The sequence below is a fragment of the Gigantopelta aegis genome, chromosome 10 (genome assembly GCF_016097555.1).
Source record: "Gigantopelta aegis isolate Gae_Host chromosome 10, Gae_host_genome, whole genome shotgun sequence".
Taxonomy (NCBI): domain Eukaryota; kingdom Metazoa; phylum Mollusca; class Gastropoda; order Neomphalida; family Peltospiridae; genus Gigantopelta; species Gigantopelta aegis.
In genome coordinates, this window is record NC_054708.1 from 34,413,534 (window position 1) to 34,435,406 (window position 21,873).

The 21,873-nt window shown below is 36.2% G+C and overlaps 1 protein-coding gene across 2 annotated transcripts in view; it reads left to right on the forward strand.

Annotated features, from left to right (window-relative positions):
- LOC121383223 (equilibrative nucleoside transporter 1-like) overlaps window positions 1-21,873 on the forward strand; it is a 73,707-nt gene that overhangs the window by 17,673 nt on the left and 34,161 nt on the right. The window contains exon 2 of one of the 2 annotated variants that reach the window (XM_041513111.1): window positions 2,818-2,939. The exons of the other annotated variant lie outside the window; for it this stretch is intronic. The gene's annotated coding sequence lies outside the window, so the exon portion shown is untranslated. The remainder of the gene's footprint in view (window positions 1-2,817; window positions 2,940-21,873) is intronic. 2 annotated transcript variants of the gene reach the window in all.

The window sequence follows — 21,873 nt, forward strand, 5'->3', positions numbered from 1 at the left end:
CTGGTGACGACGATCTTTCAGAACCCAACATTCCCAATCGGCCAATGGATTTAAAAACCAGTGTGGTGTATGCAGTACACCAATCCTTGTCTAAATTTAGATCACCGCGACAATACCAAATACACATACACATAGTTAGCCAGCTGTGAGTATTTAGTTTGTCCAAGGTGTATATAATTTCTTGTATTGCTCGTTAGTGTTTTGACAGGTGATTGAGCATTTTTTGTAACAGTACTCTGTTAATTAGTAACTAGCGCAAATGTTTAGTTTAGTATAGACTTATTAGTGCTCTAATTTCTAAAGAAGTTGGTCGAGATTTACATGGAGGACTGTAACCAGCCTCGCTGGCACATTGGTTAAGCCATCGGACTACAGGCTGGTAGGTACAGGTTTGGCAGCCCTGGTACCGGTGTAACAGCCCAAAATATACCCCCACATAACTATACCCAGGTTAAAGTGGGCTAGCCTGTTTTATATTCCTAACCCTAACTCTAACCCTCATTTTTTATTACTAACCTGTATACAAAATAAATAAATAAATAATAATAAGCGCTTTAAAAGAAAAGCAACTATTGCTTTCATAAAAGAGAGATATATTCTGGGCTAGCCTGTTTTGTACACCGGGGTATATTCTGGGTTAGTCCAGTTTATACCCTGGATATAGTTTGGCAGGGGGTATATTTTGGGCTATTACACTGGCTCCAACGCAGAGCGAGTTCTTAAGAGCTCAATGGGTAGGTGTAAGGCCACTACACCCTCTTTTCTCTCACTAACCACTAACAACTAACCCACTGTCAGACAGCCTAGATTCCCACGGTGTGTGTCTAGGACAGCGTGCTTGAACCTTAATTGGATATAAGCGTGAAAATAAGTTGAAATGAAACGAGGACTGTATTAATGGTCGAATTTTGTATATTTATACAGTCAATAAGTCTGGTTTTTTAAATGTTTAAACAAAATTTGTATATATATGTAGTTACATTTGGCCCCAAATATTTTTAACTGAATGCATCTTATTCTCAATCATGTTGTTTACAAATATTTTAATGTTTGACTTGGGTTTTTAAAATGTGACAATAATTGGTTGATTCTTAAGTCATCTAACCTAGTACTTGTACTGTAAGTTAGTGTTCATGGTAATATATTTTTGAGGTGGTAAAGTACTCACCTGATGTATGGTCGGTCTAGGATTGATACCCATCGTTGGACCCATTGGGCTATTTCTCGTTCAAGCCACGACTGATATATGCTGTCTGTATAAAAGATTCCTTGCTACAAATGGAAAAATGTAGTGGGTTTCCTCTTTAAATTAGTTTAATGCTACATGTGAAAATTACCAAGTGTTTGACATCAATAGCCGATGATTCATAAATCAATGTGCTCTAGTGGTGTCATTAAACAAAACAAACTTTCTGTGACAAGAAGATAAATCACCAAAGTGAAAGGAAATTAGAATAAAAAAAGGAAGGTACATGAATATACATGTATACATGTACGTGGTATTAGTAGATGGCCTAGATATTGAAATAAGTGGAGAATGATCATTCACTGATTCATGTTATCAGAAGGTTACCACATGTTAAGAAAGTCAAGAATGGTGTTTCGTTCTGAACAAAATGTTATTAAAGGAAACTTGTATCATCTAAATGTACGAGATTTAGTACAAGAACAGAGATGTGAATGAATAAACACATATCGGTGTGTCTGTGAAGTAATAAGGTAGGGTGTATGGGGGCCTCCCCCATAAAGAAAATGTAATTTAGGATCCCTCAGATGCATTTTCCAGCCATCTGTGATAAAATTCCTTGGTACCCATTAAAGTTATTTGTGCACACTCTAGTTGATAAAAAAATTAAATTCCTCCACATATGACGAAAATATTTGGGAAAATAGTGTCTGAGCATTATAAATCACATTAAATGTTCCAATAAAATATATCCTGTTACTGTTAGGCTGTGGATTGTTTTTCATTGAATCAACACATTAACTATACAGTAATGATAAGTCATTAATTATGTCAAAAGGTCAAAAATAAAAACAAAATCTGCAAAAACATTTGAGTATGGCACCATACCCAAATAATATTTTTGGGTGATTTTATTTTACCTATTCTACCCTCTGGCAGATGCCCTGATAATACTGGAAATTGTAAACTTTATAAATGTGTTATAAAAACCGTAATTTACAATAACCTCTACATGGGGAAGGTGGGACATAGACCAGTTATAAAATGCTTGCTTGATGTGCGGTCTACCTAGGATCAATCCCCATCGATGAGCCCATTGGGCTATTTCTCACTCCAGCCAGTGTATCACAACTGGTATATCAAAGGCCGTGGTATGTTCTATCCTGTCTGTGGGAAAGATGCATATCAAAGATCCCTAGCTACCAACTGAAAAATTGTAGTGGGTTTCCTCTCTAAGACTATGTCAAAATTACCAAATGTTTGACATCTAATAGGCGATGATTAATAAATCAGTGTGCTCTAGTGGTGTCGTTAAAGAAAACAAACTTCTGTACATAGGTAACCAGACACTACATGTATGCTTATTTTCATGGGTGGTGGCCTATAAATAGAGACGTGTGTTGGCAGTTGTACATGTACATGTACATACCATACATTTTGTGGGAATCTTGTTCAGACTGTCAAAATATTCGGCTGGCTATCTCATATGCTGAATATTAGTTGGCTCTGTTTGACATTTCTCTTGATCATGTTAACCATACTCCTCCCAACACAGAATGTGTGTGTGTGCGCGCGTGTGTGTGTGTGTTTAAAATTGTTTTAAAGAAATAATTTCCTTTGACATGTTTCAGTTCATCATCAGAAAGGAACAACAGCTAAATAACTGCTAAATATGACGTCATTACTGCAGTACAAGGGGAATTATACATGATAAATCTAGGAATTTATATGTTAATATATAACATATGTACAGGTATTGAATTTATAGATTTTTTTTTTTTTTTGCAAGATTCCATTGGAATTATAGAAAATGTTGTGATTAATGTAGGTATTTTTGAATTTCATATATAATCTCAAAATCATGGATTCACATAGTACAGAATGCTGGTAAATTAATTTATTTATGCAGATATAATAGCAAAAGGATATTGTATTTCTACAGTGTTCCAGAGTGATGGATTGTGTATGTTTGTATAGATCTAGCTACCACATGTGTGACCACTTTCAATTAATGTACCGGCCTCGGTGGCGTCGTGGCAGGCCATCGGTCTACAAGCTGGTAGGTACTGGGTTCGGATCCCAGTCGAGGCATGGGATTTTTAATCCAGATACCGACTCCAAACCCTGAGTGAGTGCTCCGCAAGGCTCAATAGGTAGGTGTAAACCACTTGCACCGACCAGTGATCCATAACTGGTTCAACACAGGCCATGGTTTGTGCTATCCTGCCTGTGGGAAGCGCAAATAAAAGATCCCTTGCTGCCTGTCGTAAAAAGAGTAGCCTATGTGGCGACAGCGGGTTTCCTCTAAAAACAGTGTCAGAATGACCATATGTTTGACGTCCAATAGCCGATGATAAGATAAAAAATCAATGTGCTCTAGTGGCGTCGTTAAATAAAACAAACTTTACTTTTTTTTACTTTTTCAATTAATGCAATTTCTTTGTGTTGGATTCCATGCACAGAGATAATTTTGAAATGTTTGCAAGCAGATTGCTATACACATTATTTTGTTTCCTTTGATTTATCGCTATTTAAGAATGCTTAAATTATATCAGGTACTTACATTTAAGGCTCCCCATAATCACTTGCCCAACACTTTTCTTTCAAGTATTGGTTATAATTTTATTTCTGTGATTCCTATATAGTATTTCTATAAAGTTTATTGACATGTTTTATTCTGTTGTCAGCTTCACAACTGTCTTTCCAATATTTTTGTCCATGTTTCCATGTATAACAACAGATTTGACCAATAACCTTTTTAATCAAGCTGCCAATGAACACTTCGCGTTATGACATCACCAAGCAGAAAACTCACATGTGGAAAAATCCCTCAATGATCATAATTCGTATATATGCATGTAGTGACAAGCAAGCAAAGTTTGTTTTGGTTTAATGACAACATTAGAGCACATTGATTTATTAATCATCCGCTAAATTGTATGTCAAACATTTGGTAACAAAAACGTTTCTATATACACACCAACCCTAACATATTTAGATCAATTCTTTCATCTAAACTGGAAGTACAACTCCAGTTAGCATTTTTCGAGACAATTTGTGGGTCATTGAACTATTTCTCATTCCAGTCAGTGCACCACGACTGGTATATCAAAGCCTGTGGTATGTGCTATCCTGTCTGGAATGGTGCATATAAAAGATCCTTTGCTACTAATGAAAAAAATGTAGCAGCTTTCCTCTTTAAGACTCAAAATTACCAAATGTTTGACATCTAATAGCCATTTTAATTAATAAATCAGTGTGCTATAGTGGTATCAATAAACCAAACAAACTTTAACTTTTTAACAATCAATTATGGATAGTGCTGTCCCAATCACCGATTATAATAAAACATTGATTGGTTTGGCTCTCTATCTCATAATCTTACACATCTCACCCAAAAGATGTGAATCGCGGAAGCTTGGAATGGTGCTAACTTCACAGCCTGATAATATTTATCAGAGCTTTGAAATTCTGCATGTGCACTAACTGATTGGGGAAATTATACTGGCTAATATTGGTTTTAAGTGCAGTATGAATAGTAGAGGATGTGTTATACCTGCACTCATAAGTTTTGTTTATTTTGGCATGTGTTTGTAAAAACAAATCTGCCAGCAATAATAACCAGTGGTGACTGTTGAACAGTACAGTGCAACTTTATATAATGTTTTATTAAAAAGTTGGTAAAAAGTGTGAGTGTGTGCATTTAATGATATGGTCTACATGTGAATATATATAGAAAATAATACTTGAGTTTCCGTTAGATACCATTTATCTTACGACGAGTTGTTTTAAAATGTAAAACGAGCAAAAGTGAGTTTAATATGCTTTTAAACGATGGGTTGTAAGATAAATGGTATCTAACGGACACAAATGTATTATTCTATTTCTTACATATCCTCAAAAACCAGGTTTTAAGCCAATTTTAACATCTTTTCCAACTAAAAGTTAATTTACAGCCTTTGTAGCTAATTTACGCATGCAGCACAGACAAATGATTGTCAGGTTAACTATATGTCACAGTGTAATCTATTTCGATTGTGCTGGGTTTTTTCATTGATTGAATGTATGGCATTGGTGACCTGGTCATCACCTAGGAACAGCCAGTCACACTGACACAATGTATGGCTACAGTGACCGACGGTGCTTGAAATCGGGGGGGGGGGGGGGGGGGGGGGGGGGGGACCGTGAGTCTGGCAGGAAACGTACCCATCTGGGGTGATTCGTGATGAAACATAGATCTCCACGGTTGTTTTAAGCTGTTTAAAACTTCGTGGCTCACCATAACTCGTCGCCAGTGAATGCATATTGTAGTGCCACCGTAGTGTAACCTTAGTATCAACGTACCTCGCAGTAGGACCACCGTAGACCCTTCCTTGGCCATCCGTGGTTTAACGTGAGTCTATGGTGACTTACAGCAGCAGTAAGGTGTCGAACCATGGGTAACCATGACAAACCATAGCACCACCTTCCTGGTCCTTGACGACACCATAGTGGTCGCAGGCAGCGCTATGGTGCACCGTAGCCTACCGTGGGGAACCGTAGTAATACCGTGGTCTTCCGTAGTGAAATTGGGTTACCATATAATAACCTTAGCACCACCGTGGCACTCTCTTTTTGGACAAAATTGGGGCGAGAGCTATGGTGAGCTACGGTTCACAGCACCGGGACAATGTGACTGGAGCTTTAACAAGTATGTTATAAAAAGTAACAAATGATGTTCTCACCAGTGGGTGTGTAAGAAAATAAATATTTACTTTCACATACTGTTTGACCCAGTTTTGTTGGTATGATGTTTCTTTGCGTCATTTTTTTTTTTTTTTTTCCATTGTGTATGATGATAAGTTTAACAATACAATAACCTATATAAACCTGTAGGTCACTTATCAGAATTGTGACAGGTAAGCAACTACTGTTTAGCTAGATGGTGTTCCCAGTGACAGGAATACCGAAAGGCATGTTATCTTTTTAGGACAAGAAGTCATAAAATCAGCTGACAAATGGGCCTCAAATGCATGCAAGTGCCCCCACCCCCCTACCCCCAACAAACCTTAAGTCACCTACATGTTTGATAACATGCAATATGCTGCTAATAAACCAAGCAAATAGTTAATCCTTGTACCTTAATAATATTGGACCGGCCTCGGTGGCGTTGTGGTAGGCCATCTGTCTACAGGCTGGTAGGTACTGGGTTCGGATCCCAGTCGAGGCATGAGATTTTTAATCCAGATACCGACTTCAAACCCTGAGTGAGTGCTCCGCAAGGCTCAATGGGTAGGTGTAAACCACTTGCAGCGACCAGTGATCCATAACTGGTCCAACAAAGGCCATGGTTTGTGCTATCCTGTCTGTGGGAAGCGTAAATAAAAGATCCCTTGCTGCTAATTGGAAGAGTAGCCCATGTAGTGGCGACAGCGGGTTTCCTCTCAAAATCTGTGTGGTCTTTAACCATATGTCTGACGCCATATAACCGTAAATAAAAATGTGTTGAGTGCGTCGTTAAATAAAACATTTCTTTTTAGTAATATTGAGCCTGCTTATAGCACTTTTAAACCTGTTACTTTTGTAATAATTAAACACAGACGAATGCTTAAGTTTTTTCGGGGTAATATTTTATGCATGTACTACTTTCACAACGGCACAATGACAATTGCCATTATCTTTGTCAGAAAGCCTTCTCAATTCCACCCCAACCATCGACAATGTATTGCTGTGCCCTTCAAACCCTCTTGCGTTGATGGCTCTTGATAAATAAGCTATTAATATTCCATCTTCAGATGTGAACTAATGGTTACATAGGCTATTAATATTCCATCTTCAGATGTGAACTAATGGTTACAGAAGCTATTAATATTCCATCTTCAGATGTGAACTAATGGTTACAGAAGCTATTAATATTCCATCTTCAGATGTGAACTAATGGTTACATAGGCTATTAATATTCCATCTTCAGATGTGAACTAATGGTTACATAGGCTATTAATATTCCATCTTCAGATGTGAACTAATGGTTACATAGGCTATTAATATTCCATCTTCAGATGTGAACTAATGGTTACAGAAGCTATTAATATTCCATCTTCAGATGTGAACTAATGGTTACAGAAGCTATTAATATTCCATCTTCAGATGTGAACTAATGGTTACATAGGCTATTAATATTCCATCTTCAGATGTGAACTAATGGTTACATAGGCTATTAATATTCCATCTTCAGATGTGAACTAATGGTTAAATAGGCTATTAATTCAGATGTGAACTAATGGTTACATCCATCTCAGATGTGAACTAATGGTTACATAGGCTATTAATATTCCATCTTCAGATGTGAACTAATGGTTACATAGGCTATTAATATTCCATCTTCAGATGTGAACTAATGGTTACATAGGCTATTAATATTCCATCTTCAGATGTGAACTAATGGTTACATAGGCTATTAATATTCCATCTTCAGATGTGAACTAATGGTTACATAGGCTATTAATATTCCATCTTCAGATGTGAACTAATGGTTACATAGGCTATTAATATTCCATCTTCAGATGTGAACTAATGGTTACAGAAGCTATTAATATTCCATCTTCAGATGTGAACTAATGGTTACATAGGCTATTAATATTCCATCTTCAGATGTGAACTAATGGTTACATAGGCTATTAATATTAATATTCCATCTTCAGATGTGAACTAATGGTTACATAGGCTATTAATATTCCATCTTCAGATGTGAACTAATGGTTACATAGGCTATTAATATTCCATCTTCAGATGTGAACTAATGGTTACAGAAGCTATTAATATTCCATCTTCAGATGTGAACTAATGGTTACATAGGCTATTAATATTAATATTCCATCTTCAGATGTGAACTAATGGTTACATAGGCTATTAATATTCCATCTTCAGATGTGAACTAATGGTTACAGAAGCTATTAATATTAATATTCCATCTTCAGATGTGAACTAATGGTTACATAGGCTATTAATATTCCATCTTCAGATGTGAACTAATGGTTACAGAAGCTATTAATATTCCATCTTCAGATGTGAACTAATGGTTACATAGGCTATTAATATTAATATTCCATCTTCAGATGTGAACTAATGGTTACAGAAGCTATTAATATTCCATCTTCAGATGTGAACTAATGGTTACATAATCTGTCCGCCACCGCAAACATATATTACCAAATGTTCAGCTGGCAATCTAGTGAATAATAACAAGAAAACAAACGTAATGATCATTGCTTATTTTAATGAGCATGATTAATGGCATGTGCTCAACATATATAAAAGATAAGATCAGAAGTTTGCTGTTCAAACTTTGTTTAATAATAATAATAATAATAACTTTATTTAATGAGGGTGACAGATTTAACACAAGCTAATCTTCCACTTGGCCCTCAACAATACATTGAAACACTGGAAAAGAAAATACATATATACTAAGTACAATTGAATCCACTTTATTGCATATCGGTTTATAGCATAAATCAGTTAAGAGTAAGATAGACTGTCCACAAGGTATTTGTAAAGTTTACCGTTGGTTATAATCTGGAAGTGGGGCTCTATCGGATAATCGGTTATACTGGTTATTGGCATACATTTAACACCCACCGGGGCTATGCAATTAAGCGGATTTGACCACTATACTATTATTATAAATACATACATACATATTGACTAGAGAAATCTTGTATTTAACAGATATTTGGTAGTTGTGTAATATTGACACTAAAGGCTCAAAACATAATTATTATATAGAACAAAAACGAATCGGCCAAGTAAACGTCAATGAGATATTGTTTCAGGCTGCATTTAAAGTTCGCAACTGACTTCTGGTGTCTAATATTAAGGGGTATCGTATTCCATATCTGAACACCTGAGTAACTGAAGGATTTTTTATATAGTTCAGTATGAGGCCTTGGTATCTGAAGTTTGTGTTTGTTAGAGGATCTTAGGTTATAATTACAGGTTTCAGATATTGGGGTAAGGAGAGATGTAATGTATTCTGGGGAGAAGCCATTTAGTGCTTTATATACCATTATGCCGATGTGGTATTTTATTCCGCCAGGGAAAGGTAAAATATTTAGTTCCCTGAACATGTCTTTAGATGGAGTTATTAATGGTTTGTTTAAAATTATTCACATTGCACGTTTTTGCATTTTTAGAATTTGAACCACGTGTTCCTTAGCACAGTGTCCTCAAACAGTTTCAACATGGCTTGTTCGTTTCAATTAACATACCAAATTAGATCCAGCTATTAATTTTGTTATTGGGAGCAGGGGTGAAGAACACCATCCACAAACATCCACCCACCCTCATATTTCTATACATTTGTTAATTTTCACTATCATAGGCATCTGAAGTGGGAAGGAAATGGTGGGGGCATTAGTTTCCAACTCGTGAGTATAATTCATTCCCTCCCCCCACCCCCGATCTACTTTTTGAAATATTGCCCCCTCACTTTAAAAAAAAATTGATTAAATGCTAAAATGCAGTCAAACCTGCTCTAGCAGCCACCTGTAAAGAGCGGTCACATGCTGTAAACACAACTTTCCCACCTCCCAAACAATATTCAGTGTAAATGCACTTGTAATAAGCAGTCACCGGGTCTAATGTGGCCATCTAAATGGGATCCCAAATTGCTAAAATACCTGTGTTAAGTACATGTTTGCTGTTCTAAAAAAGGGTTATTTTAAACAATAACGACAAAAGTGCAACAAATAAGCCATCTGCACACCTTCACATATACTAGTACCCATTCAGTCTGACTTCTCCACTGTGTATCAAAAGGTTTTTTTTTTGTTTTTTAACAACACCACTAGAGCACATTGATTTATTAATCACTGATTGGCATGCATAGATCTAATTGTCTCGGTAATGATTCTTCCACTGCGACAAAACATCGCATGAAGTAGTAATTAAGCAAATTTGTGAGTGAATTAATTCCATGTGGTTAAATTAATACTCTTCATCTATATTTATATTTCATTATTTATGAAGAAACAATTATACATGTGGAAAGTATAATTGTAGTCAACTATAGTGCACACATTCATTAATTAGTAGTACAGGTGATAAGAAAAGGATAAGAAAAACACTAAGAAACATTTTAAAGACTGTAAAAGTGACAGCATGTATTCAGCGGCCATCTGTATGCTGCTTAAGACAGGTTTGACTGTATATAAAAAATAATTATTTTTATTTTTATTTTAATTTTTTTAATTATTATTTTATTATTATTATTATTTTAATTATACTGACCCATTGTGAGCTTACCCAAGCACTGAACATGAGGGTCCAGGTGGTAGACACTTGCTGTGTGTATGGCCACGTGTGTACATGAATGCTACAACTGCCTGGAAGCGAAGTAATTTGTTCCACCTTTTTTCAATCACTTTCTCACTCTGAAGAATTCATGTAGTGTTACTGTTTACAAGAAAGCCGACTTTTAGGTGCGTATAGATCTGTGGGTATATGCACCATTAACCAAATTTCTAAATGCTCCAAAATATCCACTCAACATAGCCAGTGAATACAATGAATTTATATGTTTTTAGTAATACCTTTGGTTGGCTTGGTGTGACCTTTGTTGGCTTGTGCATGGTGTACTGAAACGCGGAATAATCTAAACCTATCCATTCCATTAGATTATTGACCAATTAACCTGCAATGACAATGAATTTCAGCTAAAGAAACCCACTTCACACTGCCAACAGGCTATTGCACCAGTGATGAGTGTATCCCGGCCTCGGTGGCGTCGTAGTTAGGCCATCGGTCTACAGGCTGGTAGGTACTGGGTTCGGATCCCAGTCGAGGCATGGGATTTTTTAATCCAGATACTGACTCCAAACCCTGAGTGAGTGCTCCGCCAGGCTCATTGGGTAGGTGTAAACCACTTGCACCGACCAGTGATCCATAACTGGTTCAACAAAGGCCATGGTTTGTGTTATCCTGCCTGTGGGAAGCGCAAATAAAAGATCCCTTGCTGCTAATTGGAAAGAGTAGCCGATGTAGTGGCGACAGCGGGTTTCCTCTCAAAATCTGTGTAGTCCTTAACCATATGTCTGACGCCTTATAACCGTAAATAAAATGTGTTGAGTGCGTTGTTAAATAAAACATTTCTTTCTTTCAGTGTTGAGTGTAGTGTACTCGGTAGAGCAGTCAACTGAGGTGCTTGGGTCTTAGGATCGAACCCGCTTGGTGGACCCATTCTTTAATTGAATTTTTTTCTGTGCCAAATGGTGCCACACAGCTGGTAAATCAAAGGCTGTGGTATGTTCTGTCCTGTCTGTATATAATAGGAAAGTGCATTTAATAGATTTCTTGTTGCCAATGAAAAATAGGTTCCAATTGTTGAAATTATATTTGCATAACCGTATCAACTACCTTAAATCTGCATTGATTATACATTTTAATTACAGTATTTCCAGCTAATACTGTAGATTTAAGCATAATAACATTAAAAAATATATATTTTATTGCAAATCATTAAAGAACAGGGTTTTTTTTATATATATACAGTGAAACCCCTCAATACCGGACATCCATGGCACCAAGTAAAATGTCCGGTTTTCAGGGGTCTGCCTGGACGGAAATACCTTCCGTTCTCCATAAAATAGGGAAAGTGTTAAAGTTTTTTAAAACAAGAACAAGAAGAATATGTTGAAAAATGGTGCATTTATGAGCATTTAGACAAATAAAAACATCCATGGGAGTAATATTGAATAAAAAATATACCAAAGCTTGCGATCAGTCCTTTTAACCTTTAGACTACTGGATTAATTTTTAACAAAAACCACGTTGAGTGGGTACAAGTTTATAATTTTACTCACATATATTCACTTAAATGTTTTATAAATACATGAAATAAAGTTCATATATGAATCGGTAAGTATTATTTTCGTGTCTGTTTTTGTAATTTTTATTATTTTAGATCGGCTAACGGTGAAAAAGTTCCGTTTACTTACGGGCATTTGTGGCCAGCTGTCTAGTATTTATGTCCATTATTCCCGATAACAGTGGTTTTCTGACCAGATTTTTTTTTAAACCCGAACTACGATTCATATTGCAATATTTGGTAATTTTCATTGTTGGTAAAACGACCAAATTTATTATCAAATTAGCTGTCACAATCAGCTATCGATCCCTGAAAATGACCGCGACGTGCCGCCATTGTTGTCAAGCGAAAACACTTGCCGAAAACTACTTTTTGAACTAAAAATTTCAAGGTATTTTTAATTGAAAAAATCAAAACAAAAGCCACCATTTTGAAAAAAAATCTTTTTTCTTTAATTATATTTCCGTTTCCGGTGAGTGTCGTGTGTAAAACGGCGGGAAATATGAATTGGGGAATGCACTGTATACGTCGGGCTGCAGTACTCAGAAGGTTAATTGTTTATTGTCAAGTTGCTAATCTTGCCTGCTGAGCGGTACCTGTACTGTATGCAGCGGTGATTACACTGATAACAGCGATCTCGAGCATGCGCATATTGCACTAGCCATCGGTGTTCACAGACAGGTGGGCGCCATATTGATTGTTATCGGTTTGATCGTCCGGTTTTCAGGGGTAGGATTTACACTAAGTTGACACATTGGGACCGAATTGTTTGTCCGGTGTTCAGTTTAGAGGGGTTTCCGGTTTAGAGGGGTAAAATGTGTAAATCACGGGACCGCGGAAAAAGTCCGGTTTTGAGGGGATTCCGGTTTAGAGGGGGTCCGGGGTTGAGGGCTTTCACTGTACTTGGTAGAGTTTCAGAACATAATGTTTTACCCTACATCCAACTGACAGTTTACATGGATTTAAAGTTGTGTAACCAATACCAACAAATTATACCATGAAATATTGTGCTCTGCTTTTACGTACTGACATCCTATTTTAATTAATGACATCATCTTTTTTCTACATCTAAGCCTAATATGTTGGGGTTTTTTTTTTTGCAATGTTGTCTAATCAGAATAAAGTTAATTGTCTAACAGTGGAAAGATTGTAATTATAAAATGGTGACCAAAATGCAAAGCATGGATATACTATTACTAGATCCCTGTCTGAACTGGATAAATGTTGAGGTTCCAATGTGATCCAGTTTACTGGTATGCAGCGTTCGAAATAAGCACTTGTCCGTTGGTCCTGACAAGTGAAAATGTATTCGGACAAACAAAATGTACCTTGGTGGTTGTCCTGTGGTAAGTGAAAATGTTCAATACAGTTTCATTTTAAGCAATCAAAAACATTGTCCTTGTACAAATCATTTATGTGGACAAGTGAAAATATTGGCGGACGAGTAAATGTTTAGATGTATTTGTCCGTTGGACTAGTAAAAAATTATGCTTATTTTTATCATTGCATAGTATGTACTTGAATTGCATGTCATAATGTGTGTGTGTGGATGTATTCAGTTGTTAGCAGGTGGCAATGTATAAATTAGTTTGTAATTTTGTTATCACGATCATTGGTATTATTATTAATTATTGATCATGGTTGACTACACAGTGTTTAGTGGCCGTATCCTGTGTGTGGGATGATAGGAAATGGCAGTGTCCCCAGTAAACTGATACCAGGGTAATGTACAGATTGCATATATCTAGGTTCCACATAGATCTAGAACAAACCAGTGTTATTGGATGTTAACAGTCTACAGTATGTATGAGACAAATTTATAGGAACAGCTTTTGAATATTTATTGTAAAATAGTATTTTGATATTTTGTGTTAAATATTGTGTCCTGCACTAAACGTACCCAGGGCTCATATTTAATTGGGACAGCTCTGTGGCAACAGCACAGCAGCAATACGAATTGCCGTAGGTCAGTGAGCTTTACTGATGACAATTTTTCACCTTGGGATACACATTAATGCTGTCTGTTGAAGGAGTAATATTTAGTTTCTAATTTTGTGCCTGTCTGTTATAAAAGTTACTGGTTTCAAATTGCAGTAAGCAGGCTCAAAGTTGCCTACAACAAAAATATATGTAAAAGATTCCTTATCTGTTTTGTGGAAATGGTACCACACTTAGGTTTGGGGTTTTTTTTTCATCGACATACATGTAAGTGTGCAATAAATCTGTATAACTGCATGGTTTTTAAACCCCACCTGTCACAAAGCCAGACTTCCTTATTGCATCATGCAGCATCAGTTATGACATAACTTACTCATTGTACATGTATGTAGGGTTATTGCACACTTGATGTTTTCATTGGGTAATAGTCCCTCGTACTGTCACCACACTTGGGACTGTCAGTCAAAAGTACAATAACAGTGTATTCATTTCTCCTTTATTTCAAAGAATCTTTTATTTCATGATTCTGCTAGATCTCCTTTATTTCCTCCTGTTTTTTTGGACAAATCTCCTTTTTTGAAGAAAAAAAGGGGATTGTCTGCATTTTTATTGGTTATTTCCTTACAATTGAGTGTGTAATTGTATTCAAGTGACTTTTATACTTTCAAATTGAGCTCCTTCTGCAATAAAACACTGGTTTATAAGGGTGTATTGTCTATTTTCCCATTCATGTCTATATTATAAGTGGTTCTATGTTAAAAGGTAATAATATAATTTACTGTGTATCATATATATGTGTTAAATTAATGAAGTACATGTAGGTGAGGATGGAATGGCTATTAAATATCTGACTTATAGTATGTTATGTTATGTTATGTTATAATTTAATACAATATCTTGCTAAAATCTTATAGATGACTGATTTCTTCAGGGCAAACCTTGAAATGTTGACTCTAGATGCTGTCAGAATGCATCTCAGGTCACTTGGGGTTTTTTCAAAAAAATTGACGGGGGGGGGGGCATCTTCCCCCCCCCCTCAAACTCACCCCCCACGGCCACGTTGCAGCTACAAATAAAGTCTACAGCTTTATCGATCTCCATTTCAAGTCTGTGAACACACTGAATAACCATGCATACCACTCTTTAAGTTTATGCGGTAATTTTAACATGTATCTGTAGCTGATTATTAATTAATCAATGTGCTCTGATGGTATTGTTAGACAAAACAAACTTTTACTTTGAATAGTGCCTCAGAAATCTCATGTAAAACAGACCTTTAAAACTCAACTCATTTTCTGAACACGTGACGTGACGTGTACTGGCAGGATATGCATGTTCATGCTTAGTTCATACTTCGTCCAATGAGACAAGTGGAAACTATATAGGAATTCTAAACAGATAAAAAAAAAAAAAAATCATGTTTAAAGTTAAGTATATTTCAAATAAGTAACTGTTAACCTTTTATATATTGTTGGAGAAGGGCTGCTTCTCGCCCCCCCCTCGCCTACCACCACCTCCACATTATTCTGCCTATGTTGTTTGCACTGAATATTTCTCACATTGGACATTGGGAAGACACCTCATAAATAATGATGCAATAATACTGTACTCATCAGATACACTTTCAGGAGGTATGTAAGTACATCACACATGTTTGAAGTGTGTGCAGTTTTGTCTGTGATGTAAATGTCAGGCTGAACCAGCTAACTACCTGGTAAATAATGTTTTCCTTGTGTCCATCACTCACCAGGTGTGTCTCGACATTCAGTGATGTTCAAGGTTACTGGAATGCAAAGAGGAGAACCCAAAGTACTACTTTCTTTACTACCATTCGGATTTACTATCACAAAATGTATATTTGCAAACTGTTTAAGCCACATTGATGCTACAGGGTAGTGGTTCAAAACACGGAGATTGTGAAATCTCGTCAGGCAGTACATAAATGACATACATTTCAAGGTACAAAAGGCATATACATTTTTCAGGCCTGCAAAGTTGCAAAATTTTAAGTTGAATTAAAATTAAAATGAAGTTGGTTGATAATATCCCCCCACATTTAAAATAGCACAAGAAGTGATCAACAGTTGGTTAAAATATTACAATATGTTGATGATTGAGGGCCTACCCTGTTCATTACCAAATTAATTAGCAAACTGCTAATTTTAATGCAAAGTGGCTACATCATTTAGCATTTTCAACGAAATACTCATCTTATGTGATTAAAGAAACATTCTTGAAAATCCTACAAAGGTTATGAAAAATTGTGGAATTTGGTTAATATATATATATATAGAATACTAAATAGCTTGCTTTCGCTCGTCAGATATCAACACTATACACGAGTTTCATAAAAATGGTGTAACAGGTAAGCTAGTTTAGTATTTTATTTTTTACAAACCAACTGCAAACAAGCCGCAACGTTACACGTTATTTTTTGACAAATTGGGTCAGCAAGTCATCTACGTCAAGCTCACGTCATGCCAATATTACACTAGTTGTATATTGAGCGATTGTTATGACATGAGCAATCTCTTACACTGGTGTGTAATAAAACTCAATATGTATGCACCTTGATAGTGAATATGACCAGACCTGTCAACCCTCCCGGATTCCGCGGGAGTCTCCTGGTATTTGATCAAATCTCCTTTCACCTGTGCGGGAGACAGTTTCTCCTGTTAAATGACATTTTTGTAAGCATAAAAAAAAATCGATCCTCTTTTGTCAAAATAACAGAAGGGAAGTAACTCTGCCTTTTTTTCTCATTCGGAAAATGTCGACTACTTTCGGTTTCTGAGAATGTAACAGGCCGAATTGTCCCGACTGTTTAACCTTTGCCGAAGTGAGAATTGTGGGATAGCCTATTCATATTGTTAAAAAAGCACATGGAGTTTATAAAATGATGTGTTATTATAATGTTTGTTGTCATCGTAATGGCTACGAAGCGTGTTGCCGCTAATTCAACAGGCTGTGTATTGACATTCAGTGTTGCCATATAAAAAAACGAAACTATCCAATTTAGTTCTAATAACACCTCTGAATTGTAAAATGTCTTCCCACTGGATTACATAATGCAACTATGACGAATCTGAACTGCCAGACTCCGAGTTGACAGCGATATACACGATGCATGTTAAAATCACATGTCACAACAAGACAACGAAAATACCAATTAGATGTATAAACATACTTGTGTCAGTTAATTTTGTATGTTTGTGCAGTAAAATGTTGGTTATAAGGGTACACTTCAAGAAATTATTTTTGTACAATTAAAAAATGTTGTGTTTGACATTGACATAAAATTACTCACGGAAATGGGTATAATTCCGATATATTTCACACGATGTCCGTAATGAGGTTTTACTTATGATTAATGAAAATACAATGTTTATTGCATCATTATAATGATTTTAAATAAGTACCACGCCACCGTTCCTCATTATAGTAAAAACTGAATATTAATTTTTAAGATTTATATAAATTTGTCTTTGGTACTTGGGTACACTAACCACAAATGATAATGTAACGCAACCTGTAAGGCTGTAAGTGTAATACCGTAAATGTACTAATTAATTTTTTTATTTCTTGTTCATGTTCTTAACATTTTTGGATAAAATATTTTTTTTTTTTTAAATATGTATTAAATCATAATAATATTTAAACTTTAAAAAAAAAAAAAAAAAAATAATATTTTTTTTTTTTTTTTTATGCCAAGATCTAAGGTTAAGAAGTATATATGACACTATAAAGTATTCATATAACTTATTGTAATAATGTTTTTTTTAAATCTTGCGATTTTGGGTTAAATTGTGTGAATTTAAAAAATCTCCTGCTTTTTCAACACACACCTCCTGCTTTCTCTTGACTAAAGGTTGACAGGTCTGAATATGACACACCATATCCACCATGTAACTCGAACTAATTGTACAGTTCAGATTTTTATTGTCTTTGTTAATACATATGGTTTAAAATATTGTCTCAACGTTACAAAATAAAAAGGTGAGATATCGGTGTTACTACTTCTTCTTTTTGGTGGCAGTATAGTGTCAACTTTTGCATTGAGATCAATGTTAAAGTTTCATGCTTAACTCCATTTCTCACAAACTATATAAGTTTAAAATTTATGAAACTTGGTTTATAGTTAAATCGATGAATGTTCGATTCAATGAATGTTAGAAATGGATTAAATTAAAATGTTTATTTGATTTTCTTAAAGTTTAACTTTTAAAGTTTTTTGTTCATATTTTAACATGCATCAGTAGATGTAACTACCAAAGCGCATGATGTAGCCCACTGGTAAGATGTTCACCTGATACATGGTCGGTCTGGGATCATTCGCGATTGGAGGGCACATTGAACTATTTCTCATTCCAAACTGCACCACGGCTTGTCTATCAACGGCTGTGGTATGTGCTATCCTGTCTGTGGGACGGTGCATGTAAAACATCCCTTGCTATAAATGGAAACATGCTGTGGGTTTCCTCTCTAAAACTAGACAGCACTCACTCGCTATGCAGTCGGTCTGGGATCGATCCCCGTTGGCCCATTGGGCTATTTCTCGTTCCAGCCAGTGCACCGCGACTGGTATATCAAAGGCCGTGGTATGTACTACCCTGTCTGGGATGGTGCATATAAAAGATCCCTTGCTGCTAATCGAAAAGAGTATGCCCATGAAGTGGCGACAGTGGGTTTCTTCTCTCATTATCTGTGTGGTCCTTAACCATATGTTTGACGTCATATAACCATAAATAAAATGTGTTGAGTGCGTCATTAAATAAAACATTTCTTTCTTTCTTTCTCTAAAACTAGATGTCAACATTACCAAATGTTTGACATGCCACAGCCGATGATTAATAAATTAATGTGCTCTAGTGGTGTCATTAACAAAACAAACTATATGTAACTATTAACGATACTGAATAAGTTCATGTTAGACATTTAATTCTGTAGAATTTTTGTCTACCGTATATCTTCGCCTATAAGTCGAATTTTTTTCACCCAAAAATGATTTTATAACTTGGGGGGTCGACTTATAAGAGGGTAAAAAAATTTCACCAAAAGATATTACTGTTTTGGGGATTATTTTACAAGTTTTATTGCTGAAGTATGCCATGTATTTATACTCAAATATGTTAATTTGACACATTTATTTTTTATAACCTATTTTTTTTGGCATTAGAACGGTTTTGGTTATGCGAAAAGGCGTACGATCTCACTCACATGCCAAGACAACAGTCCACTTAGTTAAATTAACAGTCATAACTAATAGTAAAAATGTAAACAATACTAACTACCTGTTGCCTGAGTTTATTTTGAAATCTGGTCACTGGCATTAATGGTTGTTCAAACAATGTTTTGGCGGTGATTAACTTCATGAATATTACTTTTCCCTTAAATAGACTGTCTCTGCAGTTCACTTATCTACAGCAGTAGGGACACACATCATTTGGTACAAAAACCAGTGTACTTTCCAGAGTTATCCTCCTTACATGTATTAATATGGCGGCAAAACGTGATACTTTCAGTTTTATCGTAGTGATCTGTTGTCAGTGTTTATAAATAAAGTTGTTGTCTGTGCACAAAACCATCTGTACAGTACTATACAGTAACAGTCAAACAGCTTTCACTCTCTACTAAGGGAATATTTCGTTTTGATGCTATGTAATAATGATAGTTTGATTGGAATAGTCTGATCATATTGCGATGTACAAAACGTGAAAACAGAAGTTTGTAAAATAATTTTCTTTTGTTCAAATATTATTGTTCTCATGTGCTGAAAATAAGAAATATTTCAATATTTATAAGTAGTTTTTCCATGGGTCGACTTATAAACGGGTCAATAAAAAAATACGTTTTCAGGGCTTGAAATTAGGGACTCGACTTATAGCCGAGATCGACTTACAGGCGAAGATATACGGTAAGTTAAACCTGGTGTTACACTGTTGCAAAGATCACTCAGTACAGACATGGATGTTGCACTGCATAAAGACGTTGGGCTTTTACATCTCACTCATTTTGGCACAACAGACTTTGTGTCTGTTCTGAGCACACCAGGGCCTTTTTAGTGCAGTAATTTTAATAATAGCTAGTAAAGAGTTGTACATATTTAGATATGCATGCCCAAGTTATTTTAATCCTTAACGTTCCATTGCTTTTGAGGTGAAATGTTTTGAGGTTAGCATGTTTGTACTTCATTTGGGCACGCCCTTTACCGTCTTAGCATTGGCACAACCTAAAGCTGTGGACGTCATGCCAAACTGAACTGAAATCCTTGTTGCATGGAAAGAAGTGTTTTATTTAACGACGCACTCAACACATTTTATTTACGGTTATATGGTTACGGACAACACAGATTTTTAGAGGAAACCCGCTGTTGCCACATAGGCTACTCTTTTACAACAGGCAGCAAGGTATCTTTTATTTGCGCTTCCCACAGGCAGGAACCAGTTATGAATTACTTGTTGGTGCAAGTGGTTTACACCTACCCACTGAGCCTTGCGGAGCACTTACTCAGGGTTTGGAGTCGGTATCTGGATTAAAAATCCCATGCCTCGACTGGGATCCGAACCCAGTACCTACCAGCCTGTAAACTGATGGTGTAACCACTACGCCATTGAGGCCGGTTTGTTGTTGCATGGATTCTTACAGATACATGTTGTGACATATCAACAGTGACTGGGGAAATCAATACAGTGACACAGGTCAGGACATTCTGCACGATAATATCTAATATTTGCCACTCGTTTGTTCAGCTGCATTGTCAATACCAACTATCATTGTATCAATGCAGTGTGCCATTCAGCACATTATGCTCTCTAGAACATGGCCCCTAGTCATTTGGAAATGTCATATCCAGGTGGAATATGTCCATATTGTATATATACCATGGTAGAACCAGTTTTGGTGAGCATGTAAGAGTTCAGCTCAAAAGCATATTAGTATGAAATATTTTTTTTAATTAATTTTTCTTTCAAATTACACTTGTAACAACTGAAAATTATTTCACTTGGGACATAAACAAGATACAAAATGGAAGCTTGTTTAATATCTTCTAAGTCCGTCCCACAGGAACTATGAAATTTACTGCAAGTTATTTATTTCTGAGCCCTTTATTTTATAAATTGCACACAAAAATAATGTGGGTTGTTGGGGGGGGGGGGGGGGGGGGACAACTCGGCCCGGGGGACAACTCGGCCCACGTCGAGACAGCTCGGACAACTCTGGGCCGAGTTATTAGACTGATAGACGGGGCATGCTGTGACACATTATAATTATATGCGTGTTAAGTATGATAGTTGGCCATGTCGTAGTGTCGAAGTATTGTACTATAGTAATAATAATGCATTATACTGATAGATACCATGAACTATATCGTCACCATTAAGAATGACAATTGTGCATGTCGTACGCGCATATCGGGTAATGATGATATCGTAGTGTCGGATGGGTTTCTAGAAGTATTGTACTATAGAAATAACGCAAAAGACATCATTTGCCAAATTCCCACATTTATTACATTAAATACATACGCACATATGTACGCAAAAAACCAACAGAACACATATACATAAATAGTTATAATAACGATCATCTCCAATGTTTAGGTCACCGACTGTCGAACAAAAAAAAATTATTCGAACAGCGGAAACTATCTTCAAAGATAAATGGATCAGCAATTTATCAATCCGACATGACACTTCGAGTTGTCTCGCGATGGGCCGGGCTGTCTCAGAACTCTGGGCCGAGCTGTCTCGACGTGGGCCGAGTTGTCCTCCGGGCCGAGTTGTCTGGCATTCGGGGGGTGGGGTGGGGGGTGGGGGGGTGTGTGTTCAAAAACACTTGTCTTTTTCTTCATAAGTCTAACCAAACTAAAATTATTTACAAAAATTTGTAGGAGGATGGGAGGGAC